Source organism: Panthera pardus, unplaced genomic scaffold (genome assembly GCF_024362965.1).
Source record: "Panthera pardus isolate Hobbes unplaced genomic scaffold, ASM2436296v1 HiC_scaffold_25, whole genome shotgun sequence".
NCBI lineage: Eukaryota > Metazoa > Chordata > Mammalia > Carnivora > Felidae > Panthera > Panthera pardus.
In genome coordinates, this window is record NW_026526821.1 from 16,114,000 (window position 1) to 16,135,984 (window position 21,985).

Sequence of the window (21,985 nt, forward strand, 5' to 3'; positions counted from 1 at the left end):
AAATCACTGTGTTGTACACCTGAAACTAATGTAACATTGTGTGTCAACTCGACTTCAATAAGTAAAAGCACAAGTAAAAAAGGATGTATGTATATATTTAATGCAACAATATTTTTAGAGAAAACAAAACATAACAACTTGAATATCTATCAAAGGACAAATGGCTGAATACATTGTGGTACCTATAGGTCTATAGCCCTAAAGCTATTTAAAACTTTAAAAAAAATTTTTTTTTAGTGTTTTATTATTTATTTTTGAGACACACACACACACACACACACACACATACACACACAGAGTATGAGTGGGGGAGGGGCAGAGAGAGAGGGAGACAGGATCCGAAGCAGGCTCCAAGGCTCTCAGCTGTCAGCAAAGGGCCTGATGCGGGGCTTGAACTCACAAGCTGTGAGATCATGACCTGAGCCAAAGTCAGGTGCCCAACCAACTGAGCCATCCAGGCGCCCCTTAAAACTTTTAAAAAATGTTTATTTATTTTGAGAGAGAGAAAGAAAGCACGAGTGGGGAGAGGGGCAGAGAGAGAGGAAGAGAGAATCCCAAGCAGGTTCCGTGCTGTCAGTGCAGAGCCCATTGTGGGACTTGATTCCATGAACCGGAGATCATGACCTATGCTGAAACCAAGAGTTGGATGCTTAACCGATTGAGCCACCCAGGCGCCCCACCCTGAAGCTATTTAAAAGGGTGAATTCGATTTATACCTACCCAGGATGTATTATTTAGTGGGAAAAAGAAAGTGCAGAATAAACATATGATCCCATTTCTGACAAAACAAATAACCACACACCTACACAAACACTGCATCCACTTCAATAGGAGCTTGGAGAAAGGTATGGAAGTATATATACCAAACTGATTTCAGAAGGAAGGAAATGGGAAGAAGGGGGAAAGGAGACATTATAACTTTTTCTTTATAACATCTTCAAATTGTTTAGTTACAATGAACATATGCATTACTACTTTAGGGAAAATTAATGAAAATAAAAACAAAAAGAAGCATATGAGAGCAGAGAAAAACTCCGATAAGCTATGTTACACATTACCTGTTTATCTTTACATGGGATAGTTAACTGTATTTACTTTCTTTTTTGGTCAAAACAGAACATTTTAATGGCTGGAAGACAAATTTTTTTTAAAAAGCTTCATGGAGGTAAAAAAGGGTACTTCATTTCCTAAACATTTATGTTTTTTATTCAAGAAGGGGAAAAATATGGGTGCCTGGGTGGCTCAGTTGGTTAAGCATCCGACTCTTGGTGTCAGCTCAGGTCATGATCTCACAGTTTGTGGGTTAGAGTCCCACATCAGGCTCTGTGCTGATGGTGCAGAGCCTGATTGGGATTCTCTGTCTCCCTCTCTCTCTGCCCCTCCCCCATGCATTCTCTCTCTCTCTCTCTCTCTCTCTCTTTCTCTCTCTCCCTTTCTCTCAAAATAAATAAATAAACTTTTAAAAAAATAGGAAGGGGAAAAAATATTACTTAGAAAAAAAGGAATTTCCCCCTTTTAAAATCCAAAAGAAAGACTAAAGCTTTGGCTTGAAACTGCCTGGGAGCACCTGGGTGACTCAGTCGGTTGAGTGTCCAACTTCAGCTCAGGTCATGATCTTCTCACAGTTCATGAGTTCAAGCCCCACATCCGGCTCTGCACTGACAAAGTGAAGCTTGCTTTGATCCTCTGTCTCCCTCCCTCTCTGCCCCTCCCCTGCTTGCACTCTCTCTCTCTCTCTCTCTCTCTCTCCCTCAAAAATAAACATTTTTTAAAAAAAGAAAGAAAGAAAGAAACTGCCCAGGTCAGGTGGTGTGTGGGCTGGTTCTGTGCTGCTGACTATTCCATGGCTCAGTGCCCTTGACTGCTGTCCTCCCCCTGAGCCAATTAAATCCACTCCTGGGAGTGTACTGGCTGCTGGGAACCAAAGCCCTGCAAATGCTGCATCTCTGCTCACAGGCTCTCCTGGGCTTCAAGCAGATGCTTTGGCTTCTGTATCAAATGGGTTCTGGAATCCAGAGAAACAAAATGGCTTGTTCTGCAAACCATTCTGATGGAAAGGGAAAGGAGAGGAAATGGTTTATCCCAGTGAATGAAATAAAAGGGAACACTCCTGAAGGACAGCTACTATACTGGATCTGCTATTTCAGAGTTAGGTGCAAGGTACACTCTGGCCTTCCCCAGTGAAATGCTTTGCTTTTAACTTGTGTTCTTTTATTTCACTGAAATAATAATGACACCTCACATTTCTATAGCACTTCATATTTTACAAAGCACTTTAAGATGCCTTATCTTAATTTCATCTTCACAATGACCCAGGTATCAGATCAGTATCATTCTTACTTACAGGTGAAAATGACCCAGAGATGTTAAGAATCTTTTTTTTTTTTTAATTTATTTATTTTGAGAGGAAGAGAAAGCATGAGCAGGGGGAGGGGGGAGAGAGAGAGAGAGAGAGAGAGAGAGAGAGAGAGAGAGAGAGAGAGAGAGAGACCCAAGCAGGCTCCACACTGTCAGTATAGAGCCCATCGTGGGGCTCGATCCCACAAACTGTGATACCATGACCTGAGCTGAAACCAAGAGTCAGACGCTTAACCAACTGAGCCACCCAGGTGTCCCAAGCCAAGTTAAGAATCTTTGTGAGTCACATGGAAGGTTGGTAACAAAGCTGCAATACAAACTCAGGTCTCCAAACCCCAAGTCCAGTAGGACTCCAGTAGGGAGCTCAGGTATGAAATCACAGGGAGAAAGGCAGGCAAGCCAATAAACAAAGGAAGGCTCTTGGGAATAACAGCTCTCCTTGCCTTTTAGGAAAAGAATTATAGTTCAGGAGTAATATTCTATGCCATCTCAGAGAGAAACTTTCTCATATACTGGAATACAGCTGCTGACTATGAGAAGGAAATCCCATGCTCCTGTGTCTGCCTACCCACATCCTACCCAACCTTCAATGCTGCCAGGCCTCTAAAAGCCCAGGGCACAGGAGATGTATCTCTTTCATCTCTATGCCCTCAGGGCCCAGCCCTGAGTCTGGCACAGACTAAAAGCCTCTAAGTTTCTACCTCTAGTGGTTTCAAATCCATCTACTACCTCTTCTATCTCCCCACCCTTACCTTCTGGTCCTACCCAACGCCAATCCTCTTTCTCCACGACTACTGCGACTGCCCCTCAAGCCATTCTCCACACAGCAAACACCACCCACAAAAGCTTACATCATCAGGCCCCTGCCTAACTCTCTGAACCCTAACCTCTGCCCCCTTCTCAGTTCTCTTCCCCTCTATGCTTCAGCCACACTGGCTTCCCTTCAGTCTCTCCAACATCCCACATGCTCTCCTGCCTCGGGCCCTTGCACACATGTACCTTTCCCTATCTGGATTCTTTCCCGCAACACCCTTCCTCCCCACCTCCTGCCTTAGCTCTTGGCCTAACGGACACCTCATCTCAGCACTGGCTCTTCAAGCAAGCCTGCCCTGACGGCACCCCTGTTTATTCATTTCATAACACCACTACACGTCCTTGTAAGTTTCATGTGAAGAAGGACCATGCCTGTTCCATGAAACACTGTCCACCTATCACCTTGCCCAGTGCCTGGAAACTAATTAGGTGCTCAATAAATACTAACTAGGTGAACACAGGAAAAGAGTATTGAAGTGAACTGAAGGCTCGACTCAAATGCCACTGCACCTCCTCTTTCTCAGGCTTTCCATGGCACTGTCCCTCTCTGGGGGTGCACAATGACACGTGTTAGAGTTATTGGAGTCTTTTTTTTCCTATCAGACTGCAAGCTGCTTAGAGGTCTCATTTACCTTGGCATTCCCCATAGCGCCTTGTGTAACGCCTGACACACAGAGGGTTCTGAACAGGGGACGAATTCTTGCACACACACGGGCAAGTACAAGGGAAGGCTACAGTCTCCAACCACAGACAATGGTTTCTCCTACCCAGGGGAACGCAGCACATGGCATGAACACCTTTGAGATATGCAGAGACTTTGCCCAGAAAATGACAAGTGAAACCTGAAAAGCAGTGGTAGTGTGTGGGTGAGTGGATGGGGGGTGAGGACAGGACAAGTGTGTACTGTTAAAGGGGAGTTTCTTACACTGGCAGAAACTTTCTGGTGCCAAACTGGAATGTGGATAAGAGACCTAACAAAGCTCATACCCTTTGACCTGGCCAAGCCTTATTAAAAAATCAAAGATGTGAAACCACTGGGTGAGGATTTAAGTGTTTTTCTGTACTGTCTAGCTTTCCTTCCATGAACATGTTCTAATTTCATAGTCTGAAAAAGGAAATGCTCTACAATAAATGTTATAAAAACAAACCAGCAAGATCCAGTGGTGATCTTAGACTGCAAAATCACCTGTCCTTATGTCTCCTTAAACTTGGGATTACAGATTGAGGATCCTCCAAGGCGGGGGCCCCTGCAGTTTGTGAGGAAGAGTTCCTGTCTTTCATCTGAAGCCTTGGACAGGAAGGTTCCAGGAGTGAAAGCTTCAGCAGCACGCAGCTCTCATTTCTCCCTAAAGCTGGCAAAGCTCTGGGGGTAATCAACCAGCTGGAGATCGGGACCCCTATCTGCCAGATGCTGGTCCACTCCAACTGTTCATCTGTCTGTCTTCTGTGACGCTCTGAGAACTTCACAAGCCACAGGCTATCTCTCCTTCGGGCCCTGTTCCTCCACCCTCATGCTTGGTCCTAGGTCTGCCCTCAGTGTAATTTACTGAATGGCAGAGACCACACCTATAAAGTACTAAACATAATGACTGACCTAAGTCCCTGGGACATAATAAGAACGCATCAGCTAACAATACCTTCATTTCTTTAGTGACCTGAAGGTCCATTATTCATTTCGGAAAAGCCAAGTTGAAGAGTAGTAATTTCTTGGAAGATTAAAGAGACGTCTTCTAAATAAAGTTAGGAAACGCTGGCTTCCTCTAATAAGACAGATGCATTTTAATCTGCAATTTAGAATCACTCAGCATCAGAGCTGACGGCAGCTTCCAAAGGAACCACTCCTTGAAGAAGCAGTGCACAAAGTTTTCATAAAGCATTTCTGAAAGATTTCCAGGAGGTAGTGAGCTCAGCCTTGGGTCATGATTAATGACTTGTTTCCAAGAACTTTAGATTTTCCACGTCTGTCTCCCCTTAGGAATCACTTCTGGCCCCTTGTGAAAACACTCAGCAGAGTTAAGTGGGTGAACTCAGCTTCTTGTCACACTCAGAAAGTAACACCTGCCACCAGCTTCTTTCTTAAGTGGCTGGGCCAGCATCCTCTGGTCCCAGGAGAACAGCACCTGACTGGGTGATAGGAAACAGTGCTAAGGCTTTGTTGAAAGAGCCAGGATGGGCTTCAACACTGATAAGTTCAGAGACGACCTCACATCCCTCATACAAATGCCATCCGATGACTCAGGGGGCCAGGGCCTGTGTACCTTGGCTAACATTCTGTTTCTGGAAACCATAAAGTAGCTAATCCCACGCATATTTGTGCCAACTAAGTAGGCTATGAGCTCTGTCCTGTTTCATCCCCATGGTACCCCTGGAGGTAGGTATAACTGTGATCCCCCCCCACTTCACAGAAGAGAAGCAGGCTCTATGAGGTAATCTAAGATGTCTCCACTAGGAGGTGGGGAGTACTTGCTCCCCTCCCCAACTTCTCACTGAACCCTAGATAGTCTGAAGTGACAAGGACTGCAGATACCAACCAGCCCAGAGGTTGAAAATACAAATGCCCACAGGGGACAAGGGGCAGGCAGGAGACTAGAGATGGTGACAGGCAAGCAAATAACACAGATGGTAAGCAACTGGGGAGCACACCTGCTAAAGGCATTAAAATTCAAACAAAAATAAAAACCTAAACCAGGTACTTTCCTTCCAGAAATATCACCTCCTCACCACCATCTTAGGAGGAAGGACCAGTTTTTAAATCAGCCAAAGTCTGGAGATCTTGGGGAGCTGGGTAGAGGCAGAGGCCCACTGCCATGGTGGTTCCATGGCAGCAACGGTGCACTTCCAAGGGTTGAGCTGCTGGAGGAGACTGAAACTCTCAGATACTCCAAGGGGCTTTGAGAACTCTCCTGGTAACCATGGTCTTAATTCAAGCGACTGTTTGTTTTTGAGAGAGAGAGAGCACGTGAGTAGGGGAGAGAGGCAGAGGGACAGTGAATCTTAAGCAGGCTCCATCCATGCTCAGCGCGACCCCCATGCAGGGCTTGATCACAAGACCCTGGAATCACGATCTGAGCTGAAATCAAGAGTCAGATGCCCAACAGACTGAGCCACGCAGGCGCCCCTCAAGCAGTTTTTAAATACTGCATCTTCTTGAGGGTTAGAGTCTCTAATAGGCTTAAAGATAAAAATCCCTTAAATTGACAATACCTGGAACCCTAGAAACTCAAAATTCAAGATTTGACATCTTCTGCTTTTCTTTGCGCTTTGGCTCTGGCCATCCTTTCCCGCAGCAGGAGAGGCCGTGTCTCGGTAAGATGAAGGTAGAAGGGCAGCAGAGAGATTTTTCCTTCCTTTTCTCCCTCTCTTGTGCCAAGCCAGGGACTAGGATGGTGGTCTCTACATTAAAATCGAGTATGCTGTGTCTCCTCTGGAACTGTGTGCCAGGCTTTCTACCTGGTAATGGGGTTATGGTAACGTCCGAGACAGACTCACGAGAGAGGGCACATGGTCCAGAGGAGACACGGTGAATGGAAGCTATGCCAGTAATTGGGAGCACAGTTCAGGTGAACACGAGGAAGGAGTTCAGGATAATATGGAACATACAATGGAGATCGGGGAGTAATGACACTGACCACCTCGGGTTTTGCAAAAGGGTGAGCATAACATGGGGTTGAGCACTTACGAGACGCTCGTGAGTGTTAATTCTTGTTTCTCCTCCCTCCCTATTGTGTGTGTGCCACTGAGACTTTCTTCATCGCACCTTACAAAACTATAAAAACTCAGAAGTAACTGTTTACTGTGTTATGGCCTCTTTTAATTGTCCTCACAGGTGCCTGTTTTTAGCCACTCTGGGATACTGAAAACCACGGGCACTTTGCTCCTCAAGCCCCAAGGATTCTCCTCAAAAGCAAGAAAGATATGGATGGTTCACGTCAAGCTGAATTCTGAAATATAGCGACCATCTAGTTTTGTCCCTTTATTTAGGAACAAAAGAGGAAACTGGGGCCCAGAAAGTGTAGAACGCTTGCTCAGGGCCACAAAGTTTCACTGGGTGGCCCTTTGTTTCTTAAAGTCAAAGTCTTTCCCCTTTCACTTTCCCAACTGCTTCTACCTGCTGGCAGGGGAGGTGGGTTGCTCGCAGCTGCTGCAAGCCACGTACCTCAAACTAGCGCAGAAGCCTCAGCTCCGGCGCCCGCTGGTGAGCCTCCTCCCTTCCCCTCTGTACAGAGTGGCTCACCCATTTTTTGTTTTTGTTTTTTAATGTTTATTTTTTTGAGAGAGAGAGAGAGAGAGAGAGAGAGAGAGCAAGAGGGGGAGGGGCAGAGAGGGAGACACAGAATCAGGAACAGGCTCCAGGCTCTGAGCTGTCAGCATAGAACCCGATGAGGGGCTCGAACTTGTGAACTGCGAGCTCATGACCTGACCTGAAGTCAGACGCTTAATTGACTGAGCCACCTCGGCGCCCCTCGCCCGGTTTAAAATCCTAAAAACAAACCCCAACAAATAAAACGCCCAAGTGCTTACTTACACTTGTTCTGTTTATTTTCTAGTCATCAACTAGATCAAATTTTAAAAAGGAAGCAATAAAAATACCACGAAGCTAAAGTTTTCCGACGCTTCTTTCCATCCTGGAGTCTATGAAGCTACTGCGGCATTAGGTGTATGTGATACACTAACTTCATGAAACCTAATCATCTAGCTTACATTTAGGATACCAATCTTATATTTGTGAGGAAAGGACTACGGGGAATTTTCACTTGCAGGGACATTTCCCTCTGGAATGTGTAAAACTGGTTGTACCACCTTCTTAATCAGAGAAAAAAAACGAAAGGCTTTTACTAACACCGATGCCTAAGGGAACACTTATTTCTTTACCTATCTTTAGGGCAAGAAGCTGCTTTTAAAGCTGTAGCCAATCTGTCAGCCTTCCTGGGGTAAAAAAGTCAAACAGCGTTTGAATGGAGCCCATCTGTGAAGCTTGAGTTCAGACTCTAGCCTCAGGCAGTTTCAGACAAAGTCATAATTTTCAGAACAATAATATATCATAATATAAAAATAGACACTTTGTGGCCAACAGGCTATAAAGCCAGCGGAGCTCTCCAGAGGGCTCTGCCTCCAAGCTCTGCTTTCCCTTGGGGTGGGAGCGGCAGAGAATAAAGTTCTACTCACAAGAGCGAAGAGTTTCTCCAAAGTCCAGGGCTCTTCAGTCACAAGTGAGGGGAGGATTTAAGAAACCAGGATTCAAAATGCTTCCCTTCTGAGGGTTAGCAAGATTAGCAGACCAGGCCGGCAGAGCAGTCTGGATTCTTTCTTGCTCTCTCTCTCTCTCCCTCCCTCTTTCAGAGTCTCTAAATGAAATGCACTTCGAGGGTTTTAGTGGGTGTTTCCCACGTCTCTGGCCAAGTAAGTCCCCATTTGTTGTAACCCAATGCTCAGCCTGATGATGTCAACCACTCAGCTGCCTTGCTTGGTTTCCACCTCTCCGTCCACGGGGGAGATCCATTTCCTCTGGACAATGAGCCGGGGGGGTGGGGGGGAGCGGGGGCTGTAACTGCATCCCAGGCCGTCACACTTGCCTAACATCCTTCCTTCAATTTTAAACAGTGCAGCCTTAGTGACAAAAGGCTTCCTATCCAGTCACTGGGCCAGGGCTCCTGGCCTAAGTCCCTTTGCCTCATAGTCACTGATGACCGAAGGTGATCTGGTTTGCTTTGCTGTGTTTTAATTCACTTTGGTGTGTAATATGCTTCCTAGGGTGGAGATCCCCACTCGACCCCACCCCCATTTCCTCCTGCTCAATTTTCTCAGTTGTTTAATTTCTCCTCCCAAGTTTTCTGGGTGCATGCTGGGGACAGTGCATGTTTGTCCCTCACTTAGGGGAGAGGACATGTGCCCAAGTGTGAGGTTCAGAAGGCGCACCGGTCTGCTGCCTGGAGAACTGGCTTCTGGTCTCAATCACACTCCTAACTGAATGGCCTCAAGTCACCTCTCTTCCTGCACCTCAGTTTCCCCATCAATGAAGATGGCTTTGGGGCCTCCCACTTTTGAAGGTCAGTGACTGAGGAGCTTATCAACAATTGCAACATAAAGAATTTTACTGCAAGCCGGCTGACGACATGCTTAAGGGAGGGGAGAAGCCTTGACAGGTCAGAGGCTGATGCCCGAGATGCCAGGCTCAGCCTGGCTCCTTTAGCCTCCTTTGTGGTGCAGCTGAACTGTTTCTCTGGGAGGAAACACCAAAGAATTCACTGAACAAGGCCTGGGGGACATGGGAAGAGGCAGCATAAACTACTGGATAAGATAAAGAAGTATGAGAACTGTCCTTGGGGATTAACGTGGAACAGCAGGGGTTAGGAGAGAGAGTAGCAATCACTTGCATTTGCAGAGCTCTTGAAGGGGAAGACACACGAAAGCCCTGTACTTCCGGGCACAAAGGGAAGCGGCATGACATGTATATTGCTTATGGGCATCAGTGTGGGAGCCAGAGATGTGGATCTGAGTCCTGTGTGACTTAACTGCTCTGAACTTTTTTTTTTTTTAACTATAAAATGGGACACTAGGGCCTGCCTGTTAGGGCAGTGAGAAAGAACACGTGCAAGGGAAATGAAAGCATCTGCACATACTACGAGCTGATAGACCGCAGCTTTGTTGTTGTACGTAATCTCGCCTGATTCTCATTTTAGGAGAATTAGTACCCGGGGGCTAAATTCTTAGTCTGCTTTTCCTGGGTAGGAAAAATGAAACAAAGAGAAGTGACATGCTCACGGTCATACAGCTCAAGATTAAAGGGTGAGATTGGGAAACTGAGTCTTTTAACTCCTACTTAGGCCAGCATGCATGCCATACACATGCCAAGGCTACTTCTCAGAATGGTAACTTCTCTGAACATGGCCCTTATTTCTAAATGGGATCATCTCTACTTAGAAAAATGAGCTAACTTATTAAAACAAATAGGGAAGGGGTGGGAGGGAGGATTTTCAGCCAGGCCAGGGGAGGGGGAGGTAGTCCATCTACTGCCTAACGGAAACACGACAGGCCATTCATTAGGTAAGAGGCGGTACTACTTACTTGCTTTGCTACCAAAATACCTCGTGACCTGAAGGAGTCTGGGCTTCCGCCACCCTTCCCCACAAAAGGCAGATCTGATCGGTCTTAAATTTACTTGGATGGGAAGATGGGATTGGAGCTCTTTTAGGAAAGAAGCTATTTATAGGTGGGGGTAAGGCTGTGGGAGTTTGTGACTTAACAAAAATTTTAATTAGTTTTCAGAAATCTTTGATGCTGTAATCAGGAAGGACTAAGCAAACAGACTATATGTCAGGAGGGAGTGTGCCAATCTAAGGCCTTCCCAAAGCTGGTGTGGGGCTACAGTAGAAGGAAAAGCACTCCAGCCTCTTAACTCATGGAGAACAGTAGTTACCATCTCAGAGAGATCTGGGTTTTTCCTTCCTGTCCTTGGATGGTCCAGCAATGTATAACCTTGGGAAAGTCAACTTCTGTGTAAAGTGTGAATAATAACACTTACCCTACAAGGTTATTGTGTGGATTAAGTGCCTGGCACATACCACATGTTCAAAAATACTTGGAAAAAAAACTTGCAAAAATAAGCTGCGACATCCTAAAGTAAAGGCATTATTTTCTAATTCTGATTCAGTGTCACCATCCTCTATTCTGAAGATGATGTAACAGTGAATGAATAAAGTCAAGGATGTTGGGAAGCCAGAGGACCCATTATTTCTCTAGAATTCTCTAGAATTCATTCTCAGGATGAATAAGGAACAAAAGCCCACCTAGAGCTGTGTTCTCAGCAGGAACACTCAGCTTAGAGGGACTGGAGGTGGAGACTGGGGCTATTGTCTGGCCAGGCCTTTATTCCAGAAGCCCAAGGGGGCATCAGAAAATGAGCTGGGCCCTGGACAGATCAGTTTACTGAAATCACTCCCAATTCTTTGAATCATGTTTTGTTATTTGAACAAGAATAATAGTAAGACGCGTGTTCATAAAAACAAAGATATTGTTTTCTTCGACCACATATATTTTACTTTTTTAAATTATTTTTTTAAATTTATTTTTGAGAGAGAGAGCACAAGTGGGGGAGGGCGGAGAGAGAGGGAGACACAGAATCTGAAGCAGGCTCCAGGCTCTGAGCTGTCAGCACAGAGCCCAACGCGGGGCTTGAACTCTCACGAACCATGAGATCATGACCTGAGCCGAAGTTGGACGCTTAACCGACTGAGCCACCCAGGCGCCCCATCGACCACATACATTTTATAACACTTGCCTGGCAGACTGAATACTTGTACATCTGTGACAGAATCCACGAAGAGAAAACAGGACAACACCAGCACGCTCATTCTGTCTTCTGACTGACAACGGCGGATTTACCGTGTGGACTGGGGCCACGCTCTGTGCCTAGCGCTCTACAGACACCACCTTATGTCACCCTGACAATTATCAGGGGCAGGAGGTATTTGGTATCCTCTCATCTCACAGCTGCGGAGACCGATGCTGCAGAGGCTGACCAACCTGTGCCAGGTTCACTGGAATATGGGCAGGAGCCTGGGCTCCTCGCCAGGGCTGCCTGGGGCCAGGCCTGTATTCTGAAGTCCCTCACTCTACTGACTCTGATGGGGTTTCCCTGCAGGAAAGCTCCCAACTCTACTCGGCCCGCAGTATTGGCTCCACCTGAGGACACGCTGGCTGCTTCTGAGCGCAGAGCTGGTCTGAAGAGCTCAGGCAGCCCCTTTGCACAAAGCTGCCCTTAATTCCCACCCTTCCCCCCTCCCCCCCCCCCAGTCTGGAAGGGGTCGCTCCCTGTGAATTTCCTTAGTACTTTATCTGTTTTCTCTTACAAAACTTATGCTTTTCTCCTCTCTGAGACATATTTATTCCTGGGCAGATCTTATGTTGCTAGAATCTGAGTTCCTTATGGAAAAGATCTGTGTTTAATTTATGAGCATTTTGTACATATGATGAGATACTTGTTAAAATAAGAAAATCTATAAATCATAAAAACTTACAATGGATGTTTACCATACACCAGATAATATTCCAATTGCTCTATATAAATTATCTCATTTAATCCCTATGAGGTCCTATCAAGTAGGTATTATTATTTCCATTTGACACATGAGGAAATTCTAGACACAGATCAATAGGTAATTTGTTGAACTGGTAACTGACTGGCATCTGTTGAAAGGAGCATATGATGAGTAAGTTCTGGCCATGGCTACTGACCTAGTCCAAACAGCTGCTGCAAAATGCAATTAGCTTTCACCCTATCAAAGGCAGGTTTCACGGGCACCTGAGTGGCCGAGTAGGTTAAGCGTCTGACTTTGGCTGAGGTCATGATCTCATGGTTTGTGGGTTCGAGCCCCACATCGGGCTATGTGCTGACAGCTTGCTCAGAGCCTGCAGCATGCTTTGGATTCCGTGTCTCCTTCTCTCTCTGCCCCTCCCTCACTCACACTCTGTCTCTCTCTGCCTCTCAAAAATAAATAAATGTAAAAAAAAATTTTTTTTTAAAAGGCAGGTTTCAGTTGTCATGCCATTTCAAACTCTCTTATTCACTATGGCACACAGCTAGAAGGTCCCCATTTTCTCTAGACATTATTAAGAAGCATATTGACTGAGACAATTATAAAAAAATAGATTTGTTTTCTTTCCAATTATAATTGTTTACTATAAAAAAGAGGAAATATAGAAGAGCAGGAAAAAAGGGAGGAAAATCATCCATCTTCCTACCACACAGAAATAACCAGTTAACCTCCTGGCATATGGACCCAAAAAGAACCATACCTACACTCAAATAATGTTTTAAAATCAGACACTTAAGGGCACCTGGGTGGCTAAGTCAATTAAGTGTCCGACTCCTGATTTCGGCTCAGTGCATGATCTCGAGGTTTGTGAGTTCAAGCCCCATGTTGGGCTCTGGGTGCTGATAGAGCAGAGCCTGCTTGGGATTCTCTCTCTCTGCTCTTCCCCTGTGCACACTCATGCTAGCTCTCTCTCTCTCTCTCTCTCTCTCAAAATAAATAAGTAAACTTAAAAATAAAAAATAAAATCAGACACTTAAGTCATTTGGGGGCAGAGAGGAGTCAGTCCCACAAAAGATGACAAAGAAATGTTTGATTTTTTTTTTTTTTTTTTTTTTGATTTTGGAATATACCTGGCTGTATTCTTTATAGGGTTTGATGTTCTGAGGGTCCACCTCCTGGGCCCCCTTGGACTGCTGGTGATGCAGCCAGTGTGCCCGATGGAGGGATGGCAAGAGAAGGGAAGACTGATCCCAGATAGCATGCACTTAAAAAAATAGGTAGGTTCACAGGATACCTCCTGTCTCATAGGAGATTGGGTGCCCTTATACTGACCTTTGAGGGCCCCTCAGTCTAACTGCTGGTCAGGTGCCCTAAAGCAAAGTGTACCCTTCAGTGTGGTACACAGAGCTTCTGGCAGCTTCCCAGGCAGGCGTGAGGTCCATGTGGCAAACAGACAACCAGTTCCAGAGGAAACGAAGGCCTAACTCCTAAAAGGAGGCTTTTATTATTGCTTACAATTGGCAAAAAAAAGGAAAAAAAGAAAAAAAAAAAAGGCATCACAGGGCATTTGAGGAAAACCAACAGCAGGACAGAAACTAAAATATAGAGAAAATGGACTCTTTTATGGGAAAGAAATTCAGACAAGTGAAAACCTTTCAAAAAATTTTCTTATGTCTTCAGAGAGATTCTGAAGATACTATCTATGTCCATAAAATAAGCTGACAACACTGGACTCTTGGAAATTAATAATATGAATATTGAAATTAACAATTCAGTAGAAAACCTGGAAAACACGAAAAGGAAATCTTTCAAAATACAGTATAGGGGGAAAAAGTTTACAGGATAAAAAAGGATTTTGATCTAGAACAACAATCCAGGAAGTTCAACATTAGACTAAATAGGAATTCCACAGAAAGAATACAAAGAAAAGTACAATAGGAAATCATCTAAGAAATCATGAGGAAACGTTCCCAGGGCTAAAAGGAAGGCTGCATCCTTAAAAAGGAGGAGAGTCTCCCATGCCTACATGCATTCTCCTAACCTTGCAGAATCCAAAAGGAAAAAAAATCCTCCACGTTTCTAGGGAGACTGTTTCAAAAGAAAAGAATCAGAATGGCATCAGACTTCTTCCGAGCAATACTGGCTGCCGGAAGACAACGGAGCAACGCTTTCAAAGGGAAAAGTTCTAAAGGAAAATGATTTGGAACCTAGAATTTATCCTCAGCGAGGCAAAATGCAGATGATTTTGATACATAGAAGGACTCAGAACAGTTTCTCTCGTGTACTGTTTTCTCACTCAACTCCTGGAGAATATCCTTCTCCTAAAGGAGGGTTTAAGCTGTAAGATAGGAGTTGAAAGCAGGGATCTAACAAGAGAGGTGGAAGGAACGCCCAGGATGAGGCTGAGGGTAGCTCAGGACTTCAGCTGACCTGCAGGCCTAGAGAGCGCCAGTCTGACTGGGGACTCCCCGACAGATGTGCTGAAAATCGTACTGAGAGTCCACGGAAGAGTATGGGAAGACTTTGCAGTAAGAAACAAAGAGAACTGAATATAGTAAAGACGCAGCTGTTATTACATCCAGGAAAAGCCATACAGAAAGGAAAAATAACCAGAACATTACTGGCTCAGCAGTAAATATTTACGATGCCATAATGCTACAAAACACTGGATACTGACTTAACCCAAAACCTGTGATACTGGGTGAAAAAGGTAAAGGAGAAGTGTGAGGGGGGCTGCGGTGCTTATAAAAAAAGCTAAAGCCTAATTAATGTGCCATTGGAGGAGGTCAATAGGTAACGCCTAAGTTGATGAACAAAGAAAAACTAAATAAATAAGTAAAACTGATGAACAAAGAAAAAGTTGTATGGTAGTGTGTGGTCCTTGCTTGCATCTGATTTGAATAAAAAAAATACTTAGGAGTTAATCAGAGATCTTTGCTAGTAATAAGGGATTATTAATTATTTTATGTGTGATAAGGGCAGCATAGTTACATTTTTAACAAAGCAATCCTTGTTTTCTTAGAGATACATGCTGAAATTGCTACTGATGAAATGACATGATGCCTAAAATTTATTCCAAAATTGTCCAGTGGCAAGGGGAAAAGTGGCTATAGGCACAGATGAAACAAGATGGGTCATGATTCTTGAAGCTGGATAATGGCTGGTACATGACCACTCATTATATTATTCTAGTATTGAATATGTTTGAAAATTTCCACAATAAGAGAATGTTTACACAGAGAGGCAGCTGTATAAGCATATTATTTGGATATATGGAAGTAACACTAGAACAAATAACTAATGGGATCCAAAATGGATGCTCTTGGAAGCAGGGCAGGAGGCAGGGGATAGAGGGGTGGGGGCAGAAGACAGCCGTTTTCAGTAACAATTTATTGAAACATTATTTGTTTAATGAAACATTATTTGTTGTTTCAGTAACAAGTAATGATACTGATCTTAAAAAGAACCTATGTGCATATGCCATTTTGACAAAAACAAAAATTAGTTTTAAAAAAGAAGTGGAGGGGCACCTGGGTGGCTCAGTCAGTTAAGTGTCCGACTTCAGCTCAGGTCATGATCTCGCCACTCGTGGGTTCGAGCCCTGCACTGGGCTCTGTGCTGACAGCTCAGAACCACTTTTTGGATCCTCTGTCCCCCTCTCTCTCTGTCTCAAAAATAAATACACATTAAAAATTAAAAAAAAAAAAAAAAAAAAGGAGGTAGTGTAATGTTACTTAGAGAAACAGAGGGAACCACTGGAAGAGCTAAAGGCAGAAGATGTTGCCTCAGGGGAGGGGCAAGCAGGAAACGGGTATCTTTCCAGACCTGCAGATTTTTTTTTTTAAATTATGTTTGTGTATTATTTTGACTTTTTAAAAATGTTATCTATTTTTTATCAGTTACTGCCATCAGCTTTTAGCTGGGCCTTTTGCTAATCTCAACATCTACAAACTGAATCTGTTTCTCTAGGCAAAGAATCCTGAATAACCAGAGTGAATGCCTCCACATTAAATATAATGATAATTATTACTGCAGTTTAATAATTATCTACCATTTGTCAGTGCTTTATATAGGTTATTTCTAATCTTTATAACACTCTTGCAAAGCAGATATCAATATCCCCATTTTACAAATGATAAGATTAAGGTTGAGAGACCTTAGCCATTTGCTCGAGGTTACAAAGTAGAAGGCCAGGCCTGCGAGACTCTAACTAACCTACCTCTCCTTTACGGTCCACTAGTTTGATATAGTCCAGAAAGTATTATTACATCCATTTTGTCATCCAACCCATGAAGCAGGAGAGACAGAATTACCTATACTTGACAGATGAAAGAATTAAAGCTAAGAAAAGTTAGGTAACTTGCCCCAGAATCCAGGTTCCCTGATCCTGATTCACCACTTTTCTATCATTCCTATCATCTGTTCCCCTCAACAACAAAATGTTGTTATTCATAACCTCCTCAGAGGCATCTGACATAGAGTCAGAGTAAATGAATGCAGCTGAAGCAGGAATTTTAAAAAGAGACTTATTTTTTCCAAAGGAAATATAGTAATAAACCATGGAATGTCCTCGGTTGCTCTAATGTCAGCATTTTACTTGAGTCCTCAAAGGGGTTCTTAAAATGTCAACAGCCTGTCTTCCTGGCACATGGCACGCCAGCTGCTGGCATGGGCAGCCTGCAGCGGTTCTGACAGCCAGTGCCACTCTTCTTGGCTCCAAAAGAAAGGAATGAGCCATGCATGCTTCAGCCCTGAAAAAGAAAATGTCTGTGTCTCCTACATGTACTCATCGGCCATGTGGTTCCAGGGCTTTTTATAGTTGCCAGGAGCCTTAGCTTGTTGCTACTCTAGAGCAGAGGCAAGTTTATAAAGCTGTAACGATAGGCTGGGTCAGGGTGGAAGTCAAAAGTGGGCAACTAAAGGGCCTGAATGTCTGCCTTCTGGTCATCTCAAACCCTGGGTGGCTGCTGGCTCTACCTGGCAAAGAAGCAGACTAAGAGTTGGACACAAGTGCCATGAGCTTGGTCTGAGATGCTATTCCCTGGCTGTTCTGGCATCTGAACAATGGCCAAGCAGTAGCTAGGGGGAAGAAGCTGTTTACTCGAGTTCAAACTATTTATAGTACCAGCAATCTGCACATATTTGGATGACAAATCTCTGGGCTTCAAGTGAGTGGTGCTTTGCTCCTGGACAATTTCATCAAACACATTCCCTCCCTACGCCACCCCCGGACCCCTTCGCTCACACATTTTGCCCTCAGAATGTTTTATTTAGGTTGCTGAGTTTAAAAAGATCAAGATCATAAAAAGAAATCACATTTTAAGAACACGTAACTTGTAGTCCGTTTGCCTGTGAGCTTAAACTACATAATGTCATTTTCTTTAAGGCTTGAATCAGAGATTAAAGTCTAATACATGCGTATTCTATAAAAAATACGACTGAAATTAAAACAGTATCTGAATAAGCTCTGTAACTGAACATGTACTATATCACTGTAATGATGCTGAGCCCCACTCAAGACCTGCAAAGAGAATGTTTCTTATAACACAGTTTTAGGATGATAAAAGGTTTTACAGAACAGATCCACAAACAATATGTAATCATACACACATTCCAAACAAACCAAAGAGACACTACGCACCGCTTCTGGGGCAGCCGCAGTGGCAGTGACTGCTCACAAGACCCCTGCCCCCAGCGCATGCCACACGGAGAGGGGTGTGACTGGAACAGAAAGATGTGCAGAGCCTTCTGCACAGTTGTAACGCACAGGTTATTATACCCTTGCCAACACATTTGTTTGGAAAGACCAGCCACACCTCTAAAAGCTGCCTTGTTTTTATAGCAAAGGCAATGCTTGATCAGCACCTCCCCTGAGCCAGGCACTGCCTGATTCCCAAGGGGAAACGTGGTTGTTGACATGTATGCTGGTTAACGTGCTGGTGGCTTCCAGTCCTGTCACACAATGCATGCAGGAACTGGCATAGAGAAAAAGGGCAGAGTGAGTGAGCAGAAAGGTTTATAGTAGGGGTGATGTTGGACAATTAAGGGATCCCTCCAAGGGACTAACTTGTTTTCTTATTTTTGACCTCTGCTAATGAAGCACATTAGAAGACAAACAGGAAGGTCTCCAAGATAATCTTTATATTAACCCCACTTTTTAAAATCAAAAGAAAAGTGCTGGTAACGGTGAAGGAAAGAAACATGTTTATATGCAGAGGGAATGTAAATTATTAAAAAATTTTTTTGTTGGTCAGCTGGTAATATTTGGTCAATATATTAACAAAAGGCTTTAATGCATGTAATTTTGATACCACACTTCTACTTCTAGGAATTTAAAGAATATCCTCATTATTCAGACTTTAGCTAAAATGTCACCTCTTGAGGACTTCCCCAACCATTCAACCTAAGGTAACCACCCATCTACCTATCACATCACTTACTTTTAAATGTCTGCATGGCATGCTATTTTTCTTGCTCATTAATTTGTGTACTGTTCGTCTTCACTGTGACTCCCCACCTTCCACGCTGAAATGTTGGCTTTATATGAGCAATGACCCAGTGTGTCTAATGCACTGCTCTTCCTATGTGTTGAATATTAGTCAGGGATGTTACATGCATCATCTCATTTAATCCTCACAAGCCATGTGAGGTTTCTGGTATTACCCCATTTTACAGATGAGCAAACTGAGGCACAGTTTAAGTCTAGCGAGTGGCCAGCAAGTGGCAGTGAAGATATGAACACTGGTATGTATGACCACGAAGCCCATGCTCTTCACCACCGCTCTCAAAATGCACCAGAAGTTTCAATGTGCAACCTTTTTGACTAAGCAACTATAGTTCTGGAAATTTATCATGTGGACATAAACAGACAAGAGCAACAGCTAGTTACGTCTTCATTTACTGTAGACTGTTTACAGAAGCAAATATTGGAAATACGTTTAGGAAAGTCATCAGTTAGCTATAAGCCTCCAGTTTACTGTTTGGTAAATGGGGGGCCCCATCTCAGAGACACTGAAGATTTAATGAGACAAAGCACCATACCCGGCTCATAGTCAGTTGTTTTATTGTTGTTGCTATATGCATTTAAATCTCTACAAGGATATGTATCAAAATGTTACCAGAGGCCATCTCTGGACAGGATTATGGTGGGGGAGGGGTTTCATTAATTGTGTACTTCCACACTGTTCTAATTTTTGAAATATTCATACTGATGTCATAGTCATCAAAAATAAATATATTACTACCTTTTTAAAAAAAGAAGATTAATAAAAAGTTAAAGAAACTTGGAGAAGGAAACTCAGTTTACGGCACAGTGAGGGAAACTAGTTTTGCAGATCTCAAGATAAAAACGTTCGTCCTCTTTCGTTTCTATGTAAGAACAAGATTTTCGGCGTGCTTATAGGTCCTACCCCATTTATAAAGGCCTACGTTTGCAGTGAAGTCAGGGAGATTCTTCATAAGAACACAGACATACAGAATTTAGTAAGATGGATTCAAGGAAGTTGAAAAGATGTTAAAATATATATACAACAAGAAAAAAAAATCGTTACAGCCACATCTGCCTTCCAAAGAGAAAGGCTGTCAAATGGGAGGCCCTTTTGGCTCCTGGTCACCTTTTTGAGTTCAGCCATGCAAAAATAACAGAAATAAAAGTTGAAGGTTGCCAAGTAGCTCTACACAATAAAGAAGAACTGAATTCCAAAGGGAAATCTGTGATGAATAAAAGAAAGGGAAGGAACAGGGAGCCAGGAAGATGCCAGAGGTCTGGATTTTCTGCCATGCGACCCCTTTCTGGGGCTCCCAAATCACCAGCAAAGCTGGTAACAACACTTACAAATGCTTTTTGTGAGTGTATTCTGTGTTCCTGACAGAAACCAGGAAGGGATTGACTTTCGATTCTGAAACGGACAGGTTGAGAAAACAGAGAAAGAGGAGGCGGAGATGACCCAGAGAACAGAAGCCACACCTTCACCCCCAAGGAATCTGCAGATTCCTGGGGAAACTTTGGACTTTTACCGGGCAAGTAACAAGGAATCAAGCTGATCTTATCTAGATCTTAAAGTACTAACACATCAGGGTTACTTACATATAGTTTATTTATCAAGAGGGTCAAGCAACAAACTGATATGCGTGTGGGCACAAAAATAAATTAATGGCTCTTCCACACCACTGAAAAGCTTTTCACAATTTGTGTGGTGTTGCCAACTCATTTTAGGTCACATATTCCTTTGAGAATGTGATGAAAAGTAAGATGCTGCTCTTTGGAAAACGCATTACCTTTGGATGTATATAATTTCAAGAGGTCCGTGGAACCTGTCCGAGGCCATCTCGGGGACTCTCACTGTAGGGAAACTGCACCAGATGTAGTTTGTCGTCGACAATGGGTATCACAAGCCACCTTGCAGTTTATGCAGAAGTCAGAAAAACACTGCTGGCATTCATTCATTTATAAACATTTGTTGGAGACCTAATACACCAAATGCTGAAGGCATAAACAAATGCAACGTGATCCCTGTACTCACTGAGTTATTTTCAACTGAGGGAAGGAAAGAAAACAGACCACTACAATAGGGTGGGATAAGCCAGGCGGTGTTTCAGAGTAACCTCGACCCTCAACTTCCTTTTTGGCCCCAGGTCTAACTAACTACAAATGGAACAACAGGTGGAAATGAGTGATGAGAATATGAAGCACAAGTGGAGGAAAGCAACAAGAGGCCAAAACATTGGAGCCACTTTAAATAGCCAGCCTGCTTTTCTGTGGACTTTGATTCCCCTCTGTGTCTGCATAAAAACATCTCCAAAAGAACAGAGCTCTTTTCTTTAATAAATAGTAAGTAACCATGGATTTTTAAATGCCACTTCAAGAAAAAGGAATTAACAAACTAAATGATTGTTCCACAGGACTCATCTATGCTAACAGAAGTCCACAATCTACATTGCTGGTTTGCATTGTTACATCAACAAATATTTACTGAGCTCTGAAATTAATCATGTCTGATGTTTGCATTGCACAGGAACTTTCAAGTAGATTGTCTAATTTCTTCTGCAAAACATCTTGTAAATGCTTACATTCAAGGGCACAGTGATTTGGTAATTTACAGCTTGTAAGTCTTTCAGCCAAAGTCAAAATACAGATCTACCTACCTTTCCCTAAACTCACAGGGGAAAAAAAACAATAGCAGCAACAGAAACAGGATGGGGAGTGGAGGTAACAGCCTTGAGGGACAGAGCGGAGAGGCTATGTTAACGAGGCACCAGTATAAGCAGATGCACCTGAGAAAAAATCCTGGCTCCCTCTCCCATTTATGAGCTATGTGACTTCAGGCAAATCCCCTAACCTCTCTTAATTCTGCTATCTCATCTGTAAAACAAAGAAAATAATAGCGTCTCATCTGAATGTAGAAGGAAGAAGGAAGAACAGAAGGTAGAGTGTAGTGCTGGGGTGCTGATTTCTTCATCTTTTACAGAGGAGAGTCAAGAGATACAAAGTGAGTGGATTAAGACTGCCATTTTAACTAACGTGATGGATTACATATATTAAATAATTATTAGATATAATTAATGGATTAAATATATTTAATAAATAACTTGCCTCCCCAAACACCTCAAATGATTGGTGCCACCACTCTAGCAAATATGCAAATACATGCCTGAATTAAAAGCAAGCCAGCATGGGAAGTTTTCTGAGGTCAAATAAGAAGCACAAGTCAAGTGAGAGGAGATAAGCACCAGAACTTTTCAAGACATCTGTCATTTAGGAATACGGAGCTACGTGTCAA

General features: G+C 43.4%; 1 protein-coding gene across 5 annotated transcripts in view; it reads right to left on the reverse strand.

Moving 5' to 3' along the window:
• The window catches only part of PKIG (cAMP-dependent protein kinase inhibitor gamma), a 98,966-nt gene that overhangs the window by 24,572 nt on the left and 52,409 nt on the right, over positions 1 to 21,985 (reverse strand). The window contains exon 1 of one of the 5 annotated variants that reach the window (XM_019458389.2): positions 8,338 to 8,514. The exons of 3 other annotated variants lie outside the window; for them this stretch is intronic. The gene's annotated coding sequence lies outside the window, so the exon portion shown is untranslated. Of the gene's footprint in view, positions 1 to 4,808; positions 4,942 to 8,337; positions 8,515 to 21,985 lie in introns of those variants that run through there. One more of the 5 variants, XM_019458391.2, reaches the window with a different exon arrangement.